Source organism: Pipra filicauda, unplaced genomic scaffold (genome assembly GCF_003945595.2).
Source record: "Pipra filicauda isolate LSUMZ 115617 unplaced genomic scaffold, ASM394559v2 scaffold39_size4671491_pilon, whole genome shotgun sequence".
Classification (NCBI taxonomy): Eukaryota; Metazoa; Chordata; class Aves; order Passeriformes; family Pipridae; genus Pipra; species Pipra filicauda.
Window position 1 is genome coordinate 815,672 of NW_024104531.1, and position 20,681 is coordinate 836,352.

Here is a 20,681-nt window from a genome sequence, read left to right on the forward strand (position 1 = left end):
ACAAAATAAAAAAAGGGAAAGGTTTGCGGCGCTCAGCGCCAGGTAACTGCGGGACACGGCTCGGCCAACCCCGCCCGGCAGCGCGGCCCCTGGGCGGCCCCACCGCGCCCTGTGCCATCCCCCCCGGGACGCCCCCCAGTGTCGCCACCGCCTTGTCACCTCCGGGGCCCCTTCAACGCTGCTCCCGCCCCCCTGGGGCTCCCTTCAGCGCCCCATCGCCGTGTCCCCCCTCGAGCATCCCCTCAGTGCCCCGACTGCCCCGCGCCCCCTCGGGCTCCCCCGCCGCCCCGCACCCCACTGAGCCGCCCCCGCCCCGTTACCGCGCCCCGCCCTCGACGCCCCCCCGCCCCGGGCCTCCCCTCGGCGCCACCGCGCCCCCGCTGCCGGCCCCGCCCGGCCCCTCCCCGCGGCGCCCCGCTGCCCTGCCCCTCCCCGGGGCCGCGGCCGGGGCCAGGGCCGGGGCCGGGCGGGGGGCGGCGCGGCCGGGCGTTCCCGTCCCCACCCCCCGGGGCGGGGCGGGCGGCGCACCGGGGCGGCCGCGGGGCGGGGGCGCGGCCCCTCCCTCCCTCCCCTCCCTCCGCCCGGCTGCCGGTGGGGGCGGGGACGCGCCGCATGCCAGCGACGCCACCGGCGCCCGCCGCGGCCGGAGCAGGGGCCGGGAGCTGGGGAGGGGGACACCGGTCCGGACCCTTTGTCTGAGAGGCCCGCGGGGCGGCGCGGCGGGCCCAGCGCCAGGCGCGGCCAGGCGGCGCCGGGAGCCTCCACGCCCGGCCCACCCTGCCCGGGCTCATCATGTGACGCGGGTAAGTCGGCGGCGAGCGAGCGCCGCGGCTCCCCCGGCTGCCCCCATTCATTTCCTGGGAACGGCCGGCGGTGCGGGCTGTGAGTGCTGGGGCACTGCCCGGGGAGAGCGGGGCGGGCGGACAGATACACAGAGCGGGGACCCTGTGTCAGGGAAGGGAACAGTTTCTTCTCCTGCTCTGCCGCTTCTGCTCAGGTCTGTGCCGATTCCCTTTCTTAGCCAGGATAAACGGCGAATGTTTGTGGTTTTTACTGCTGCTGTCCCAGTCAGCCTTCTATTTAAAAAAACAGACAAACAAAAAATCGCTCCTATGCCGAAGTTAAATAATTCTAAAGAAAAGCGGGGGCAGGGCGCCCCCCCCCGCTTCCCCCGGCGCCGCCGGGGCGAGCCGGGGGTTAACGGCGGTGCCCTCCCTCCCTCCATCCCCCCTCCCTTCCTCCCTCCCCCTCTCCATCCATCCCTTCCTCCCTCCATCCCTCCCGGTGCCCCGGCGGCAGCGACACCGGGGTAGGGTGCTAAGGGCCGGCCCGAACTTTTCCTCAACTTTCCCGCTGAGGCTTTAGGAGGGGGAAAAGGGAGAGGGGGAGGGGGGACGGTGAAAAAAGCGGGGAAAAAAAAGGCGATAAGCGAGGAGTGATGAGCAGCGATCTGGGAGCGCCCAGCCCTTTGTGCTGCCGTCCCGGGGGGTTCGGGGGATGGGGCGGGCGGCCCCCCTGCGCATTTGGGGGTGGGCAATTAATATATAAATAAATACCAAAAAAGTATAAACCGTAACGCTCTTTGGAGGGAAGAATCGGAGTGTAACGCTGTACGGGGAAAAAATCGGACTCTAACGCGCGATGGGGGAAAAAATAAAAACCAAGAGTGTAATGCTGTATTACCTTGTACAAAAATAATTATCTTCTATGGAACAAATCGGGAGCTTGGGGAGCAAACCGCTGGTATTTATATTTAAAGCGTATGCCCAGAGCGGCTGCGGGAGATGCGTTATCCCATGGCATCGGCATCACCCCATGAAGCTCTCTGAAAGCTTTCCGCGGCTGGGATGAAATTTCCTCTAGGACGAGATCTGGACTCCTATCCGCCTCCCCCAGAATCCTGCACCACCGCTGGTGGTGGAATTTGGGGGAGGCGGATACGAGCAATCAGATGGGTTATTTTATATTCCCCTCCCCGTGATTTGCAGGGGTGCGATGCTCTGGTCCAGACAGCGTTTTTTTTTTTTTTTTTTTTTTTTTTTTTTTTTTTTTTTTGTTTTTTTTTTTTTTCCGGATCTTGGCGTGATGTTCATTCCCGCAAACGGGTTTGCTTGGGAAATAAGGTGTTTTACGCGCTTAGGGAGCAGGTATGAGCAGTTTCGGTAGGAAGCACTGAAGAGAAGTTCACTTGATCGTGTCTGTATGGAGCTTGTAAGATCCTGCTAGCTCTTGGCAGTCCCCCACTCCCTAAGTCAATAAACCAGTTTATTTTTTTAATTATCCATCACGAAATAAATGGTATTTCCCCCACTTCCCCTTTTCCCCCTTGCTTTTCCCTTTTTGTCTCGCCACGGCAGGTACATTATTCGTGGCAACTTTGTGTGGCTGCTTTATATAGCGCTGGCATATGGGCTCCATTTTCTGCTCTCTGGTTGGTCTACAACTCTGAAATGCACAGGAACAGCAAAGTGTTCTCAGTGTGGGATTAGTAACTGTGCTGAATAGGTCACAGATGGGGCGATAGGAGCATTTTATTAATGACGTAACGTTGCATAAACCGAGTCTACTTTTTTTTAATATATTATTCGGGCTGGGGGAGGGGGAATATTTTGAATGTCTTTTTAATGGGACATAATGAACTTGAAACCGCTGTCTGCAAGCTGGCGTATCACCTCTCGTCACAAACCGACGGCACACAGCGAAGGAAACATTGCGGATTTTTTTTTTATTTTTTTTTTAATGTCTTTTTGGTTTTTTCCCTTCCCGTGCTGCCTGAGGCTTTGGCAGTCGCTGCTACGCTGCTGCTGGCAGGTGCCCGGGCTGGAGGCTGGTGGGATGACATCACCCCCTCGGTGGCACCCATGCGCACCCCTCGCCAGCCCAGCACCTCCACCCGCTCGCCCCCACTGCCTCCGGGACAACAGCGGTGGTATTTTCCTCACCCCCCTTTTTTTTTTTTTCTTTTAGTTTTTCTTCCCCACCATTTCTTTTACTGTGTCTGGTACCTGGAATCGGGAGGGGGGGGGGGGCAGGGGGGGGACAGTCTGAAGATACCTTTTTTTTTAATCAGACCTTTTCATTAGAATACTGGCAGCTTTACAAGGTGGTTTAGGCTTTTTTTTTGGTTTTTTCCTCCTCTTTCTCTCCCTCCCCCCAAGTTCATGGAGTAGTCAGTATAATTTAAAATGGGCTGTGAAAAAATCATATTTCCTTCTGTCCCCCAGCTATGGGGTAAAAGAAGCTTTTTGAGGAGGAGATATACCATAGGGCATTTAGAGTTTAGGATATGGGAGATACTGTTTGCTTTCTGCTTCTGATAGTGAAGCAATATCAGACATTTAAATAGGGGGTATGGGAAATGAGGTATTTTTAATTCTGTTTTTTTCCCCCCCAGCAATACTTGGTGATGGCATTTCCAGGCCTTTCTTTGCTCTCTTGTAGAAAAACGTTTGCTAGAAAGGCCCCTGAGAGCCCAAGAAGACTGTGTGTAACAACTTTTAAAAATAAACTTCAAGATTCCAGGACAGGCTAATTGTGGAGTCCTCTGCCAGCTGTTTCTGTTGGGATGAGCCAGACCTGAATGTGCATGAGCAGAGTTTCACTTTAGATGAGGGGAGGCAGAAATGTGGTGGGGCTGAACCAGCTCTTCTTCCTCCAGGAGACGCTAGTATGGGGTCAGTGAAGGGCTTGGGCTGCAGAACTTAGTGGTACCGACTGTTTTCCTCTTCACGTAGACTAAGGTGGTGCATGATGGTACCCACCATAATTAAATAGAAATACAGACCATGTATTTGGGGGAAATGGGTGATGCCTTTCCCAGGTGCTTGGGGAGCTCTCTGCTGCACAGTGTGATTTCAGAAGGTCTGTGTTATTTGGTGCAGGTTTCAGTGCTAGAAGGGTATCCCATTCAGATTTTGGGCCTGATTTTTGTTCAGATAATGGAAAGGTGTGTGCCTTTTCTCATGGCTGGGTGCGTGATGTCCACTTACCAGTAGTGTTCACGAAGTTGTAGTGCTGTAGCCTCCTTGCTTCAGGCTGCTGGATCACCTGTGTGAGCCTTGCATGGCTGCTGGCACCACTTCTCAGAGTGGTCAACCTCCTTGCTCCTTCCTTTGATAAGTGTTTGCTTTGTGTAACAGGTCTCATGAGTACAAGGATGGTTTTGACCAAGTCTTCCTTTGAATCAAGTAAAATAGGCGACTGTGACTGAGGTGTTTGTATATTAATAAATCTGAGGTTTTGAAAATACTTTTGCTGAAGGGTCTTGCTTCTGACTTTTCAAGTACTGTATCCTGATTTATTCTGTTGGAGGATGACTGTGGTTTTGCCTTTCCTTGACATAACTAAACTACTAAAATGAGACAAAAAATTAATTTCTTGAAATAGAAATTTTGGTTTTAGAAAAGCTGAAATGGATGCAGCACCCAGACTTTGACCTTCTCAGCTCCTCACTAGTGGTTGTTTACTACAGCTGCAGCTGTGCGTCTTTGAAAGAGGAGGAGCTGCAAACACAAGCATGCTCACTTTCCCCAGCTAAGAGGAAAACGTCTAATGAGCATGCTGTTTCAAAGTGAGATGTAGAGAAAAGTATTGAGTAGTCAGGGTGCAGCTTTTCCTTTCCTTTGTGCAAGGAGTGCTTTGCTGTGTCTGTAAGAGAAATTTTGAATCTTGAAAGTGCAAAACATGAATGCATGAAATGATTACGTTTCCTACACAGTAAAAAAGTTTTGTTTGTTTTTTTTTTTAATAAAATGTATACTTAAGCTAGAAAAGAGAAATGTTTTTGCACTGTAGTACTGGGGACACTTTCAACATTGTTTGTTGCTGGAAAAAACTCTGTGTAACTTTACCCTGTGTTCAACAACTGAACTTTAGACAGTCCTCTTCCTTCAATTGAATGATTTTTTTTTTTTAAGTCAGTACTAAATGAGGAAAAAAAAGGCAACAAGAGTTTTATTTGATGATTCAGTGTCAAAATGATTGTGTTAGTTTATAGCTAGACATAGAGGTATGTTGACAAACTTGACTAGAGTGTTGACTAGACCCTGTGGCACTGTTGCAGAAGTGGGTAAAATTGGACTGATCTGAGCCTAGTTGTGCAGTCTCTTTTGGTTTTTTATATATATATAAATATATAACCCTGTGTTAACAGTGCTATGTTTGCATTTGGAATCTTTTTTACTGTGCAGAAGGTTTGCTTAGATTTGGTGCTCTGAAATATGTGAACTTTCTCACACTTCTGCAAAGTTTGATGTAACTAGTGGGTCTGAAGTTTATTCCAAGACTGTGCTCTCATTTGCTCCCAAGGAATAACTTAATACAGAAAAGGTAAACTATTCTTTAATTAGTTCTATTTACCTTTTGGTGGCAGAGAACTCTTAAAATAATACTGAAAGACAGAAAGAAGAGGGAAAGTGAACATGGCTTTGCCAAATATATATCTATGCTGTATGTAATACTGAGCTTGTGTGGACTTTCTTGAGTTCAGTGTAAAGTCTCTTGGTATTAATCAGAAAGCATTTTCTAGATTTTGGACTAAACCAAAATGAAAATACAAATATTTTTTGCATTTATGTTTGCTGCAGAATGATGTGTTTTGATTTGGAGAAGACAGATTATGGTGTGCATTGGTCTTATAGCTGTTTCTGTCATTTTCTGCATTTTTGGGGTGGGATGATGGCATGAGCCATCTCAGTGTTTCTCATCTGAAATATATGGTAAAACTTGGGAGTGAATATATCAAATCATGTGAGATACATTCAGGGACTATATGCTTCATACTGTCTGTTTCTTCCACTCAGCATCTGTACACGTCAGCTCTTGTGTCAGAAGAGTCCCTTTAGGGGACAAGGGTGGGACTTATCTGGATAAGGTGGGACTTATCTGGATGTTGACATGCTTATATTTTTTATTACTTTTTTTTTTAAAGTTCAGTAAAATCACAAGGATGCAAAAGCTGTGTATGTCAGGATCAAGGGAGATGCCATGATTAAAGAGTATTAAAGGTACGTATTCAGTGCTACTGCAGAGAGACCTCGACAGATCAGAGGACTGGGCAATCACCAACCATATGAAGTTCAACAAGGGAAAGTGCTGGATTCTGCACCTGGGGTGGGGCAGCCCTGGATTTTCTTACAGACTGGGGAATGAGATTCTAGAGAGCAGTTTTGCGGAAAGGGAGACCTGGGGGTCCTGGTCGATGGCAAGTTGAATCTGAGTCAGCAGTGCCCTGGCAGCCAGAAGGGCCAGTCGTGTCCTGGGGGGGCATCAGATGGCAAAGCATCACCAGCCGGTCGAGGGAGGGGATTGTCCCACTCTGTTCTGCACTGGTGAGGCCTCACCTTGAATATTGTGTGCAGTTTTGGGTGCCAGAATATAAGGAAGATATTAAGCTATTAGTGAGTGTCTAAAGGAGGGCAACGAAGATGGTGAAGGGCCTTGAGGGGAAGCCGTATGAGGAGTGGCTGAGATCACTTGGTGTGTTCAGCCTGGAGAAGAGGAGACTGAGGGGAGACCTCATTGCAGTCTACAACTTCCTTGTGAGGGGAAGAGGAGGAGCAGGCTCTGATCTCTGTGGTGACCAGTGACCCAAGGGAATGGCCTGAATTTGTGTCAGGGGAGTTTTAGTTTGGATATTAGAAAAAGGTTCTTTACCCAGAGGGTGTATGGACACTGGAACAGGCTCCCCAGGGAAGTGGTCGCAGCACCAAGGCTGACAGTGTTCAAGAAGCGTTTGGATAATACTCTCAGGCACATCGTGTCTCTTGGGGGTGGTCCTCTGCAAGGTTAAGAGTTGGTACTCAATAATCCTTGTGGGTCCCTTCCAACTCAGGATATTCTGTGATACTGAATAAAGTCTGCTAAGACTGTTGAACGCTTATATTTCTTACTGTCTGAATGCAATCCTAATAATGTCTGTGCTTTTAAAAAAATTTCTGGTTTTATTTGTTCATAGGATTTTTTTTTTTTCTTATTTTATTTGTATTTCTTGAAACAATGCCCTCGTGTGCAGTGATGTTTATCCTTTTGTGGATGGCTGGCAGTGCTGGTGTTGACAGGCTTTAGAGTTGCAGCACAGACCAGCACCACTTGAGTTAAGGAATGTCTGGTTAGCAGTAGCAAGCTTTTGTCCTCTCTGTGAACCAGCCTCCAGGACGGGAATGAGGCAGAGCTCTTTGCTAATGGCTGGCATGGTATTTGCTACATAGTAGAGTAATGATGGGACTCAAAAATCGCTAGCTTTGTTCCTGGCCTGGCTGTGGGGCGAGTGTGTTCTCGTTGTTTAAACATAGAACAATCAAATGCATGACCTTGGACATCAGCACTTTGAAGTGGATAATTAATCAGATGATGTATCGTGTTGGGATACCCGAGTTCTAGTCTTGTTTGTGTCATATGTCACCTGGGACGAGCACTTCAATACCCGCTCTGTAAGGTGGTAAGCAGTGACCTTTTTAATGTGAAGTGGTGTCCAGCAAAGAGCACAAGGTTATGCGTGGTAACGCTGATCCTCTCACTGACAGCCTAAATAATTTCTTTTTCTTTCCCTTGGCCAAGAAGGGCTTTTCTAGTCGTAGTGATGCATCTCTCTTCTGATGGTAGCACGGGAAGCATAGGGGTGCTGGCAGACCACGTGGGGGTGTGTGCAGAGAGCTCAGGCCAGCTGGAAATATGTTAAGGTTTGTTAGTGGAGTTGGAGATGCTACTAGTGAGCTCTGGAAGCCTTCCTGAGCATGGGTGAACCGTAATTCTCATACAGTTTGGTCAAGTCTTGGCAGGCTGTGATTGACATGGGTAAAGGCAGCCATCTATCCCCAGCAGTTTCTGTCTGTGGATCCCTGAGGGAGAATCTAAAAAAAAAAAAAAAACAAAAAAAACAAACCAAAAACCCACTGAATTTTTTTCTTTTTCCACACTACAAAAATTGTCAGAAGTGATGGATGTGCTCTCAGAAACTTTCGAATCAAACTTTGCAGAAGCAGTCACTAAGTATTTCGGTTGAAATGATTGAAATTTGTTAACTGGAATAATGCAGTATTAGAAGTTCAAAGAGTAACTGTGACTGTTACTTACCATGTATGTTATTTACCACCCCCCCTCATCATGGTACCAGCATTTTTAGATGGTCTGCTAAAAATTGAAGAGACCTTTTATAGCAGATATCATAACACGACATCTGAGGTAGTCACTGAGATATTTAGGATTAATGGTATCAGTTGCCAGTTCTTTCTAGAAAAAAAGAAAGATAGTGGCTGTGACTACCATGTAGATTCCCATTTGACAGGAATCTGAGCACGACTTGACTTAAAATCAGAATAATATAGAAATTTTTTTTTTAATCTGTCTTTATTTTGAGTGTGTAATGCTGGCATGAAACAGTTTTGAGTTAGACTTCAACTATGGGTTGGCAGTGCTCTAGAAGAGCATGTAAACAGCTGTGATTGATGACACTTCAAAATCTTTTAGTGTTGGAGAGTAGTTGGAGCTCTTCCAGTTCCTTTTTCAGTGAATCTTTCAGTTGCAAGAAAATTGCAAATGGGAAACGATTTCTCTTAAGAAAAAAAAAAAAGTAGAGAAAAACATTCTTTTCCAGTTTCTATAAATTGGTAACAGTTACCAGGTGACTTAATTTTTTCACTTGTTCTGTCTAACCAAGGAAATCTTTTGTGTAGATGGTGCCCTACAAAATTTTAAAAGGAAAAAATGAGCTAACTGGGTTATTTTTCTGCTTTTGAAACTGAGAGCTTGCAAAGTTGGTTTAGTTAGGAGGCAGATTTGGAGGCTGCTATTTCAGAAAACATTGCTGTTTTCACTTTTACTTTTGAGATCTATATTCAGCTAAATCAACACTTGGCTAAAATGTCTTCGACATTTATCTAAGAATATATATTAATAATTATGGACCTTTCATTTTGAGAGGGTGATACATTTGTAATTTTTGATTCTGACTTTATTGGGATAAAGTTTACAATAGTCAGAATCAAACAACTAAATATGAACATAGCACAAATTGAAAAATACCATGAGATTTAGTACACTTTCTCTGCTTTGCATTCCAGCCAGTATCCAAGCTGTACTTTTTTTGTGCTTGCTGGAGATGTGCTCTCCTTTAGGTTTCAGTGGGGGATAGGCAGGGGTGGGAGGCTTGACTCTGCATAGTAATCACAAGACATTTGCCTAAGTCAGTTCTCATGGATAGCTTGAATAAAATATGTTCCTTTTCCAAAAAGCAGAGCTTAGCTCACCCTTGCCTCAGAAGTGTGTGCTAAAAATCATGACGCTAGAATCATTCTCATGGTCCAAACACCATCATAAAATCTCTCCGTTGGCTGACAGTAGAGAAAGTCTCAGATGTTTGGCTCACACGTGGATGCATGCACTGTACTTGTTAAAAAATAAGTGAGAGGACACCTGCAGTGCTGAAATCCTGGGAGAAACACTAGTGGCCCTGCAGGATTTGGTGTGGTGAGGAAGGAATAGCAGTTTCTGTTGGTTCTTCTTGTGGCTTTTTTTATTTGGTATTTAACTTAGTCCATGTATTGCAGACGCAGGTAGCCCTAGCAAGGCCACAGTAGGCAGGCTATGATTTCCTACAGCAGGGGCAGCACCAGGAGCTTGGTGGTTTAGTACCCAAGTCCTCTTGGGGGCATGGCCTGAAATATACCCGTATCTTCAGATCCCTCTCCAAGTAGTACTGAAGTTCCACCTATGTGTGGCTTTTATGGACACATCTTTTTTCTTGCCTTAAACAGAAAGAAAAAACTAGGAATTGGAGTAAAAGAAGGCAGTTTCTTCTTGTGCTGAATTCTGACTGCAGTTGATGTTGCATGTTCTCATCCATCAGTTCTCATCCCTGTGTGTTTAGCTATTGTGTTGTCTTCTGCCTCTTGCCAGCAGCGCTACCCTGCCCTTCTTTGGGCAAGGCGTGCTGTTCTCTTCCTCTTGCTGTAACTCTTCTGTTGATAACTTTGTCATTAAAAAGCTTCTTTAATTTTATTTTCAGACACATTTTCTGGCCCCTGGATTATTTTAAAGATGCCTTCTTCTTATGAAAAGTATAGCAACTTTACCTACTTCCAACCTCTGATTTTTCTTAACAACATTTCTACTTGTACAATTGTGTTTTCAATCCATCTGACTGAAGAAGCCTTTATAGATTACATATATATTGTGGCTGGGCTTCGCGAACGAAGATTTGGGAAGGACTCTACCCACATCTGCTACAAGCATGCTGGTGGCTAAAAAGGCCAACACGAGACAGGCATGTCCGATTACAAAAGGCACAGCAGAAAGACTCCTTAGGTGGTATATTCTGCAAGGCACGATTCTTTCTGCGTTGCCTTTTCTCCTCAAGGGTGTTCCTGTGTGCTTTCTCAAAAGCATCCGCAGCGTTACAGATGGTGTGTCTCCAGGCCTCCCGGTTGGAGGCCAGAGTAGACCAGTTATGTTGATCAATGTGGCCAAAGCTGAGATGATGTTTCAGGGAGTCCTTGTATCTTCTCTTCGGGGCTCCTCTCATGCAGCAGCCGGTGGCAAGTTCACCATAGAGCAAGATCTTAGGGAGGCGATGGTTCTTCATCCTTGAGACATGCCCTGCCCATCGCAGCTGTGTTCTCATCAACATGGCCTCAATACTTGTGATTACTGCTTGTTCTAGAACTTGGTCACATAATCTGACCAGTGGATGTTTAGGATTGTATGGAGACAGGGTTGATGGAAGTGTTCTAGGAGTCGCAGGTGGTGGTGGAAAATGACCCATGATTCAGATCCATATAAAAGAGTAGACAGCACAATGGCTCTGTAAACACTGATCTTTGTGCTTTTTTTCAGGTGTTTATTTCACCAGACTCTTTTATGGAGTTTTTCCGAAGGCACTATATGCCTTTGCTAACCTGTTGTCTATCTCTCTGTCGATCTTACCGTCCGAAGAGATGATGCTACCTAGGTAGTTGAACTACTGGACAGATTTGAGCTCTGATTGGCCAATGGTGGTATGGGAATGGTGGAAGACTTCCTGAGGTGCAGGTTGATAGAAAACTTCTGTCTTCTTTAAGCTGACTTCCAGCCCAGGAAGCTCAGGAGCTTCAGCAAAGCAGGATGTTAAACGCTGCAGAGCTGCTTCTGTGTGGGCAACGAGGGCGTCGTTGTCAGAGTAAAGCAGCTTCCTGGACAAGATGATTTAAGGTCTTAGTGTGGGCCTTCAGTCGCCTTAGGTTGAATAGGCTTCCATTGGTACGATATCGAATGTAGATACCGTCTTCTTCATCGAGGTCTGCCGTGGCCCTTTGGAGCATCATGCTGAAGAAGGTTGTGAATAGGGTTGGTGCAAGAATGCAACCTTGTTTCACACCATTGGTTATTAGAAAGGGCTCAGAAGGTGCATCACCATATCTGACTTGGCCATGCTGATCCTCATGAAGCAAGATGATCATTTTAAGGAACTTGGAGGGACAACCTAACCATTCCAAAATCTGCCATAGACCTTTTCTGCTCACAGTGTCGAAAGCCTTGGTGAGATCAACAAAGGTTACATAAAGACCTTTGTTCTGTTCCCTACACTTCTCTTGCAGTTGTCTGAGAACAAATACCATGTCTGTGGTGCTCCTGTTGGCTCTGAAACCACATTGGCTTTCAGGTAGAAGTTCTTCTGCTATAACGGGTATTAGTCTGTTCAAAAGTATTCTTGCCAGGATTTTACCAGCAATGGAGAGCAGAGTAATACCATGGTAATTTGAACAGTCTGATTTATCTCCTTTCTTCTTATACAAAGTGATGATGACTGCATCACGAAGGTCTGATGGTAGCTCACCTAGTTCCCAACAGCGCACCCCAAACTCATGAAATTTAGCATGGAGTGTTTGGCCCCTACGCTTCCAGATTTCAGGTGGAATTCCATCAACCCCAACTGCCTTGCCGTTTTTCACCTGCTGTATGACTTTAAGAGTTTCTCCCATAGTAGGGGCAATATCCAATTCATTCTTCACCAGTTGCTGTGTAATGCACTGAATTGCTGACCACATATATATATATGCTAAAATTGCTACTTGCTTTGCATAAGGGGTATTTTCTCAGTTGTTCGGCACCTAACTGGCAAGCCCTCTGAGCAGGGCTGCCTTTCTGAGAGCATGACTTTCCATGGTGGCTTCTGCCTGACGGAGAGCAGGGAAGGTGGGGTGAGAGTGCTCCTCTGCATTTGGTCGTGGGTGCTGTAGTGTCTTTCAGGAGATCCAGAGTGAGCCAGGGTCACTCCCATGTCCCATCTTACTCCTTGGATATTGCTGTGATATCAAAAATAGAAATGTAAGGGTAGTGTGAGAGGTCTTTTTGTATTGGTCATGTATTAGAAATATGAAAATAATCAGTGGAAATATTCTCATGTTATACAGTGTTAGAACTAATTCAGCAAACTCAAAAATTCTAATCTATCTCAAAGAATTTTTATATAAGGGAACAGAAATGAGACACATCCTATGGCAATCATTTGATATGATCTAAAACAGTAGTTCCAGTCAGTGTTTGTCAGACATTATAGTGTTTTCAGTTTACAAGTTGAACGACCAGACCGCAGCTCTTTTGAAGCTTGAGGTTTGGCAACTGTGTCAAATACAGGAATTGTGTTGTAAAAGCATCTTTACAGCGCTGCAAGTGCCATAGAAGAAGCAAAGCCACAAAACCACATTTAACCAATATGTAAGTTGCAAAGATTTTTAAGGATTTCTGCCTGGATGAGCAAGTCTGAATTTAGCCGCAGATGTTCAAAGTCTTAGTTGGTGGTGGACAGGTTGACATTTAAGCAGATAGCAGAAGGAATGTACAAGTCGAATGAAGTTACACTCACTGGAGGGAGGACTTAGTGAAGTGAGAAGAAATATGATATGTATTATAACATCTCAACATGGGATCAAATTATAGTCTCATTGATTTGTAGATCAGAGAAGACCATTATGATCATCTAATTAAATTTAAATAATGCCATCAGTAGAGTATCACCTTGTCCTGCACAAACCATGCATGGTCTTTTGGAACTGGAACATTTTGTGAGTAGATGGTTGTAACATAAAAAACTTTGCGCAGTGGGGAATCAACTGTCGTCTTTGGTAAGCTGTTCCAGTGGTTATAATTACTCTAATCTCTATGCTTTCTTTCTTCCCTGAATTTATCCATATATTTGGCTTCTAGCCACTTAACCTTGTTATACTTCTGTCTCTTAAATGAGTGGTCAACACGTCTCTTGTCAATTCCTTCTCTGTCTTCATTTTTAGAATATGCATAATTGAACAGTGTTTTAATTTGCAGCTGCTAAAGACGGTGAATTGATTTAAATAGTTTTGACTTTAAAGTAGTGGGCAGGAAAACTTGATTTAAACAATCAGTTTAAATCTTGCTTGGTTTCTGCAGTTTTTACTGATTTTCCATTCCCAGTGCCGTCTGTTGGGCAAGTGATGTTTAATGTGCTGATACACAATAGGCGAAATAGTCTTTATGCAGATATACTCAAATTTTTTATCTGAGAGCACACATTGTATGCATACCTATATATCTAAAAAATTTGTGGAGTTAATATTTGTTTACCGTGTTTGAATTTTGGGATGTTTAATATTACAGTATGACTGTGTTTCTGATTTACTAGGTGGTTCATCTTTAACTTTGTCAACTAAGTTAGAAATTGGAACTCATATAAACCATGGAAAACATCATTAAAATAATTTTTGATAATAATTTGATTCCTTTCTGATGTGCCAGGTTACTTTAAAAATCTTATTAAAATGTGTTAGTGTTTAAAACTAACTTTTATATTGAATAAAGGAAAAATAAACTTAGCTATTAAGAAAAACACAATTTCTGTTAAAAATACCCTTGAGAATATTTAGTATTTAGAACTAGTAGGTATCACCCTTCAACATATTGTTTATAGTAAAAGACTGGAAAATAAAAACACATTTACCTAGTTTCTTTTGCTCATAGTAGATTTTTCAAGTTCTGAACGAGCTAGTAGTTGATCTGTGGTGGTTGAATAAGCTGTGAGAAAGAAGATATTCTATTCTGTACCTGCTTATTGATTAGCTTGAGTTTCAGTTTTGTTTGGTCTGTGGTTTTTTTTGGGTTAGTTTCTTTGAAACTTCAGCAGCAAATGCATACTGCTTCAGCATTGGTGAAAGAAGGAATGTAAATTGGTTTCATAATTTCAAATGTTATTTTGTTGAATAATTTAAATAAGAGTCAGAATTTTTCAATAATGTTACAGAGAAAAGCCATTTCTTCACCTGACAGGTTTTAGAACAGTATTGGTTAGGCTAATCCTTCTAGGAGTATTAAACATTTGACAAAAAATAGGAGTAGGCAACTTTTCTTGTTTTGTGAAAATACCAGTGAAGATAACTTTTTCAAATATTTCACTTACTCTCAGCTGGTGACACTGACAACCCAGTTCTCAGGTGCCTTTTTGGACGTTTCTATTCAATGTATTATCTAAAGTATGAAATAGGATGGATACTTCATTGGCTAAAGGTACCAGCTGAGCAGGAGCACCCAGGCTCAGTGTTTGGTAGACTTACCTTGTGCTGCACTTCTCAGACCTTCTAGTCTCTTACTCTTTTTTTTTTTTTTCTCCCCCCTCAGGATCATTTCAAATTTAATAATGCTGTTATTTGGATATTCCATTACTCCCTGCCCCCCACTGCTGCTTATTAATCATACCAGTTTTAAAAGAGTGAGTAAGAATACTAAGCGATTTTGCTGAGCTCTGTTCAACTTGGGGAAGTTTTGCTCTTTCAAAGTAATCTCATCACTGAAGTCCTTCTGGTACTCAAACTGGAGCTCTTCACTGTAGTTATTTTATCCTTTCTGGAGACTTTTTCAATGCTTAGGATATACTCCTCTATTTCCTCAGTCTTTTCAAGGAGATATAATTATGTAAATAAAACTTAATTTCTGCATATTCTGACTTTAAAACTGTGATCATAGGTAAATTTATTTTATAGAGAAACCAAACTAAAAATGGGTTTTTCTCCTTTTTTTTTCTCTGCCTAATTTCTTGAAATGGCAATGTAAGACCAAAGCAAGATTTTGTTTGCCAGCTTTTTCATTATGTAGTTTTGTTCAGTGTGATGACTCCATTTCTACTTTTATTTGTCATGGAACCAGGCAAAGTGATGTAGGATGCAGAGTTATCAGAAAATAGTACAATTGGAAATGTAATTCACTTCCTTCTCAAAGAGGGAGAAGGACATTTGTTGGCTACGTTGCTTTCTTTTTGCAAATTGACGTAACCAGTGCAGATCCTGTGAGAAGGATCAGGGCTAGGAAAAAGGACCATTGTGCCGTCCAGCCCTGTGCAGCAAGTCAGAAAACTGAAAAGTGGTGGTCAGAGGAGAGGTTTTATTAGTGTTTCAAGCTGCCTGAGAGCAAAGTGAACCAGGTAAAGAGAAATACATCTAGGCATAGTGGAGACTCTTTGAAAAAATATCTCTTTATGCTCTTGAGAGAAGTCGAAATGGGTGTTTACTTACCTGTGTTTTAAACAACGAAAATTAAATATGTTACAAAGCTAATTTTACACACACCTCATGCATTACTACTGCAACACTAATTGGCCCGTGGGGAAAAATAGCACCCTTATAAGATCCAGTTGGCTTTTGGTCACTTGTTAGTCCCAGCATTTGCTCCGGTTCCTCTTCCTGACAGACTGTTCTCCAGTACACACTGCAGTGTCTTGGTTGAGACTTCCAGCAGGGTGCTTGGGCTTTCCTCCATTGAGCTTGCTACTGTTAATGATTTTTATGTTCTTTAGGAACCATCAGTTTATGAAGAAATAGCCTCATACTATCTCGTGGTGGTGTGCAAGGCTTGTGAACATGTCTATATGGAGCTTTTGAACTTTGTCATCTGACTACAGGGCTTTGCATGGCAAAGAAGAAATGTGAGCTTAAAGCATTTGTGATCATTAGCTTAAAATCCTTCCTCTGTGAAGGCTAGTACTGATTTTAATTTTTTACTCAAGTGGAATTGTTCTTCACCAGTAATGTTCCTTCTGCTTTGTCCATGCAATGACTGCTAGCCTTTTTATCCTTTTTTACTTCTAAGTTTTTAATTTTTTAATGCAAAATTAGTTTCCATTGCACACAATTCGAAATGTAAAAACCAGTCATCACTTAATTTATGTTTTCATGTTGGAGATGACATAGCGTGTTATAGGTCTCTGGAGCTTTGAATTTCTGCTGAGAATTTATTGCAGCAGTTCCTTCAAACAGTGTGGTGGAGCAGTAACCCCTTGGTTTCTGGGTCGGTGCCATGGGCAGCTGGAACTGTGTTTCGTGTCTTGGTGCTGGTGTTTTGTATTACCTTTGGATAAGCTTATGGTACTTCACAAGTTGCCATATGGAAAGCAACTCCATTTCTTTGATTTAGGTCAGGTTGTCAGGTGCCTTTTGTGTCCTCTTGTGTAAGTGGGACATCTGAGATGTGAGGTGACCATGATTTCACATGCAATCTAGCTGGAGGGTCCCTGGGGTCTTCTGCTCTCCTTGCACTCCAGATGTGGGCTGCCTTTATGTGTCCTTGTGTTTGTTCTGCCTCCAGGATCTTGGGAGAGTATTCTTTTCTTTTGCATCTGTTTCCCAGTTGTGCTGTTGGACTCTCTGTTAGTCGTCCTTCTCTGGGATGAAGACAGGATGCAGGGGAGAGAAACTACTAAATTAAGGGGTGGTGGAGAGGACACAAATGGTCCAAGAAAAGTAAAAGTGTGTGTTTCAAGAGTAAATGGTGGCAAAAAAAAAGCCTGTTGTTGCTTCGTGTTGATTTGAGGTCTTTTGAAAACTACTTGCTGCTGAATATACTTTCTGCTCAACATAGATTTCTCTTATTGCAGCCCTGGTCATTATCTACTGAAGGTCTTGTCCATTACTAATATCTTAGTCATCAGCCCTGGAATGACATTTCTTATTCTTCAGACAACTTTGAGACATATTGCAAGATAAAAGTTGGTTTTCGCTGCTCATGAAGGATGTTTATGTAGCTAATGTGATGCCTGATACGTTGTGTAAAGTGATTCTGTTGCAATGGATTGATTTTTGTTGTTAGAACAATCCGCCGTTGTAATGTCAAATGCCTCCTGGCTGCTCCTTCGAAAGTTCAGGTTTATTTCATGTTCTTGAATATGGATCTTTGAAAGTTGCAGATTTGTGCTCGATGCAGTAAATTTTTATAGTCAAAGTCCCTGAGTTCTGCTTGATGCGTATTATGTTAGGAGGAGGTTATGGTGCTTTCTTGAAGGCCTGATGGTTCTGTTGTTACTATGAGCCACAATAGAGCATCCAAGTCTTACCCACTGTTGTTTCTCTGAGTGAGCAAAATGCAGCATCTTGAGTAACTTGTGTATAATTTGTGTATTAAGCAGTTGCCAAGGGTGTCTTGCAGGTGGATGTGAGGATATGATGTGTATTTTTCTAATCGGTATTCTTCTGGTGAAACTTCAGAATCTTTGTTTTTCAGCAAGAATGTTTGGATGCGTAACGCTCTTCAAGTGTATCATTTAAAAACACATTACCCAGCTTTTTGGAAACAAGTCTTACAGAACTTCTAACAGACAGGAAAATGGATTTCTGTGTTGCTTTGATCTGTCTTCAGTGTGCAAGAGCACAAAAATATGGTTACAGGCTTTTTTTTTATAAGTCTTCACATTTATCAAAGTGGAATTCATAAATTTGTTATTTCTACTTAAGACTTTTCCCCCCTTTATTCTTCAGATAGAGGTGTTATATCATTGCTGTTTTCCTGATTATCTTGCTTCTTCCGAAGATCCCATCAACAAAATTACAGTATATTTTATACTCCTCACCATTTACTTCGTCTGCAGGATGCAGTGAGCAGTCATACCTTAAGTTGATTTAAATATCTGTCAAATAATGAAAATAGTTGGAAAAATCAAGTAAGCAGCATTCTGTTATAACATGCTACTCTGTTTGGTCTCTATCTTCATTAATATTTGAACTTTACTATGAGATGCATAATACATTTTTGGAGAGAGCGGTGCGATATTCACCATAGGTGGTGTACTGGCTAATAATTTGGAAGTCATTTCAGAAGTGCCTCATTTTTGCACGTGCAAAACGAATGTAATGCTATTTACCCTGGACATTTTTAGATCTACCATTGGGAAAAATACATAGAAAAGTTGGGAAATACAGGGGTTATTAGACACATGCTTTAGATGGCGAGGACCACAGGGATTTCTGTAGATGCTTGCTACATACATTACTTCAGTTCCCTCTGCATGCTGATGACACATAAGGCAAAGTGTAACTTCTTTCCTTTGTCAGGCTGCTAATAATTTCTGTGAGCCTTGTAGCCGTGAAAAGTGTATTGAAGGAGTTTGTTTGCAAGAGGTATTACCCATTTGGTTTCCTTGGAAACATGAAACATGATTTACAAATATTGACTTGAGAAAGCTGCAGCTTAGAGGAAATCCTAAACTGTTGGTTCAGACTTTTAAATTAATATCTCGAAAGAGTTCAGTCCGTGTTGAAAGTCACTTTATGAAGTCCATTATAAATGATATTTATCGTAGTTCTGGGTTTCTGTGCTTCTTGGTGTAATAGCCAATTCTGAATGCTGGAGGACTAGAGAGAATGTGAGTTTTGCTGGAAAAGGGGTACTGAACTGGAATCCCTGGCTCCAGTTTCACCTGTGTTAAATAACTCGCACTAGAGTCAACAAATTGATGCTCTTGAAAGTCAGAGCTTTGGTGCCTCCCTCATAACTGATGGACTGTGACCTGGAATGCTTTCTTGTTGGTGAGGTTCAGACACTATTAATCATCATTCATGTATTGTAAACATTTTTAAACTCCCTGGAGGGTGGTTTGAATGCTCTTTGTTACATTCATGTAAGTGACTGTGTGATAAGCCTAAGTAATTTCCATTTACCGGGTAGCTTATTTTTATTGTATAGGAATTTTCATATAGTCTTATTTTTAAAGACTGCTGATCATAATTTGATCTTGTTGGGCTCGTTAAGTGTTTCAAAACAAAAGCTCCTTTATCCCTGGAGCATGGTTATCCTGAAGCTGGTGTTAAGATTCATGCTGGGGGGTGGAAAGGGGCATCAATATGGGAGAAAAAACATACAGCACAAGTGTTGCATACATACTGTGAGTGCTGGGTTGTATAAAGGGTGGAGAGAGATTGCTTCTGTGCACTCATTAATGAGGAACAGGTCTTGGTTCAGTCAATCTCACCAAAATGCTGCTGGATATGGTTTTATTGGTGCTTCTCTTAGTGTCAGTGCTGGCTTATGTGGTCCCTGTTGCCACCCATCTCGTGTGGTGCCTGTCCCTCTGTCACTCACACAGCTTCTGCTGTCAGTGGACTGAGTTGGATAAAGAAACTGCTCTGTTTTGGTTTTCCTCATTTATTCTTGTGTTATTTTCCCAGTTCATCCCCCAAAATAGCTGTGGCTGCGCAGGAGCAGATCAGGTGGTTGGAGGCAGGAAAGCACCTCTAGCCATTCCCAAAGTTAGGAGTGTGACAGCTTTATATCCCCTGTGTTCTTAATCCAGAGAAAAACACCTCCAGAGCAGAACACCTCCAGAGCAGAGATGAGATGAGATCTTGGGTTTTCCTGCAGAAAAGCCATGTGTGTTTGTCTGCTGGTTGTCATGCTAGTTGATTCATGGCCGTGAGGAGGTAGCAAGGCACAACTTTTAAGAAGGTCTGATGTATTAGGTTGAAAAAATGATGTACTTTGAAAGAATGTGAACATTCAAGTCTGTGCTGCTGTTTTAGATCTGGATAAGGCTGTGTATCAAGTTGTTTGATTCTTTTCCCCCAACATATCTTTCATGTTTTATGCAAAATATCACTACTGCTTAAGAACTGCACTTTGCATGGTGATTGTAAAGGTGTTTATGGTGAGCTGCCTAAGGTGGCCTTATGTGGCTATGTTTATTAAGGCGGGATAAACCTAAGTCTACCTTCATCTGGGGTTGCAGAAGGAATTTATACTGGAAGTAGGAGGTGGGATGCAGGCAGGCAGCTGCACAGATGCTTGTAGGGATCAGGTCCTCAATATCCAGAGGCACTGGTAGTGTAGGCAAGCAATGATTGCTGAAACCTGTAGGTCAGTGTGTCACAGATAAGGCAGCTAAATCTGTGGGCTGTATGTCTTGTGGGATTTAACATTAAGAACAAATAGGAGACCACAGAAGCCTTCAGTGCATGGGCTAAGCGATGCTACTGTTCTCATCAAGCCAGTTTAACTAAGGGGAAATGCTTTGCCTAATGCTTCTGTAAATCATGCCTAACATCCTGAAGGTTACAAAGATGTTTGTGGATGCTAAGGAAGTATTCAGCTGTATTGTTTTTCACTGGCTGGTTCTAGCAGTTGAGGGCAGCTTGCTCTTGACTTGCGACATGCAATGGCTGTGGATTGCAGTGGTAGAGGAGCTTTCTCTGTGGAAAGAGAAGGTTCATATGCAGAAAAGATGGAGTGGAAAATGGCAGTGCTGCAGAATCTCAGATGGAGACTCCTGTTCTTGGCAACTTGTGTACAGTCATTCGTTGAGGATTGTGAGTATGCTTCAAAAATTGAGTACGATGGTTTAGGATGCCAAACACAAGTACTAATAAAAAGATAATTATATAAAATGAACTGTAGTTCTTTGTGTAACCAGATAAACTGTGTGG

General features: G+C 43.2%; 1 protein-coding gene across 5 annotated transcripts in view; it reads left to right on the top strand.

Moving 5' to 3' along the window:
- Nucleotides 1-721: 721 nt before the first annotated feature.
- KLF12 (Kruppel like factor 12) overlaps nucleotides 722-20,681 on the top strand; it is a 246,814-nt gene continuing 226,854 nt past the window's right edge. For 3 of the 5 annotated variants that reach the window (XM_027713527.2, XM_027713531.2, XM_027713532.2), the window contains exon 1: nucleotides 722-803. The gene's annotated coding sequence lies outside the window, so the exon portion shown is untranslated. Of the gene's footprint in view, nucleotides 804-869; nucleotides 998-5,941; nucleotides 6,006-20,681 lie in introns of those variants that run through there. The other 2 variants (XM_027713529.2, XM_027713528.2) reach the window with 2 other exon arrangements.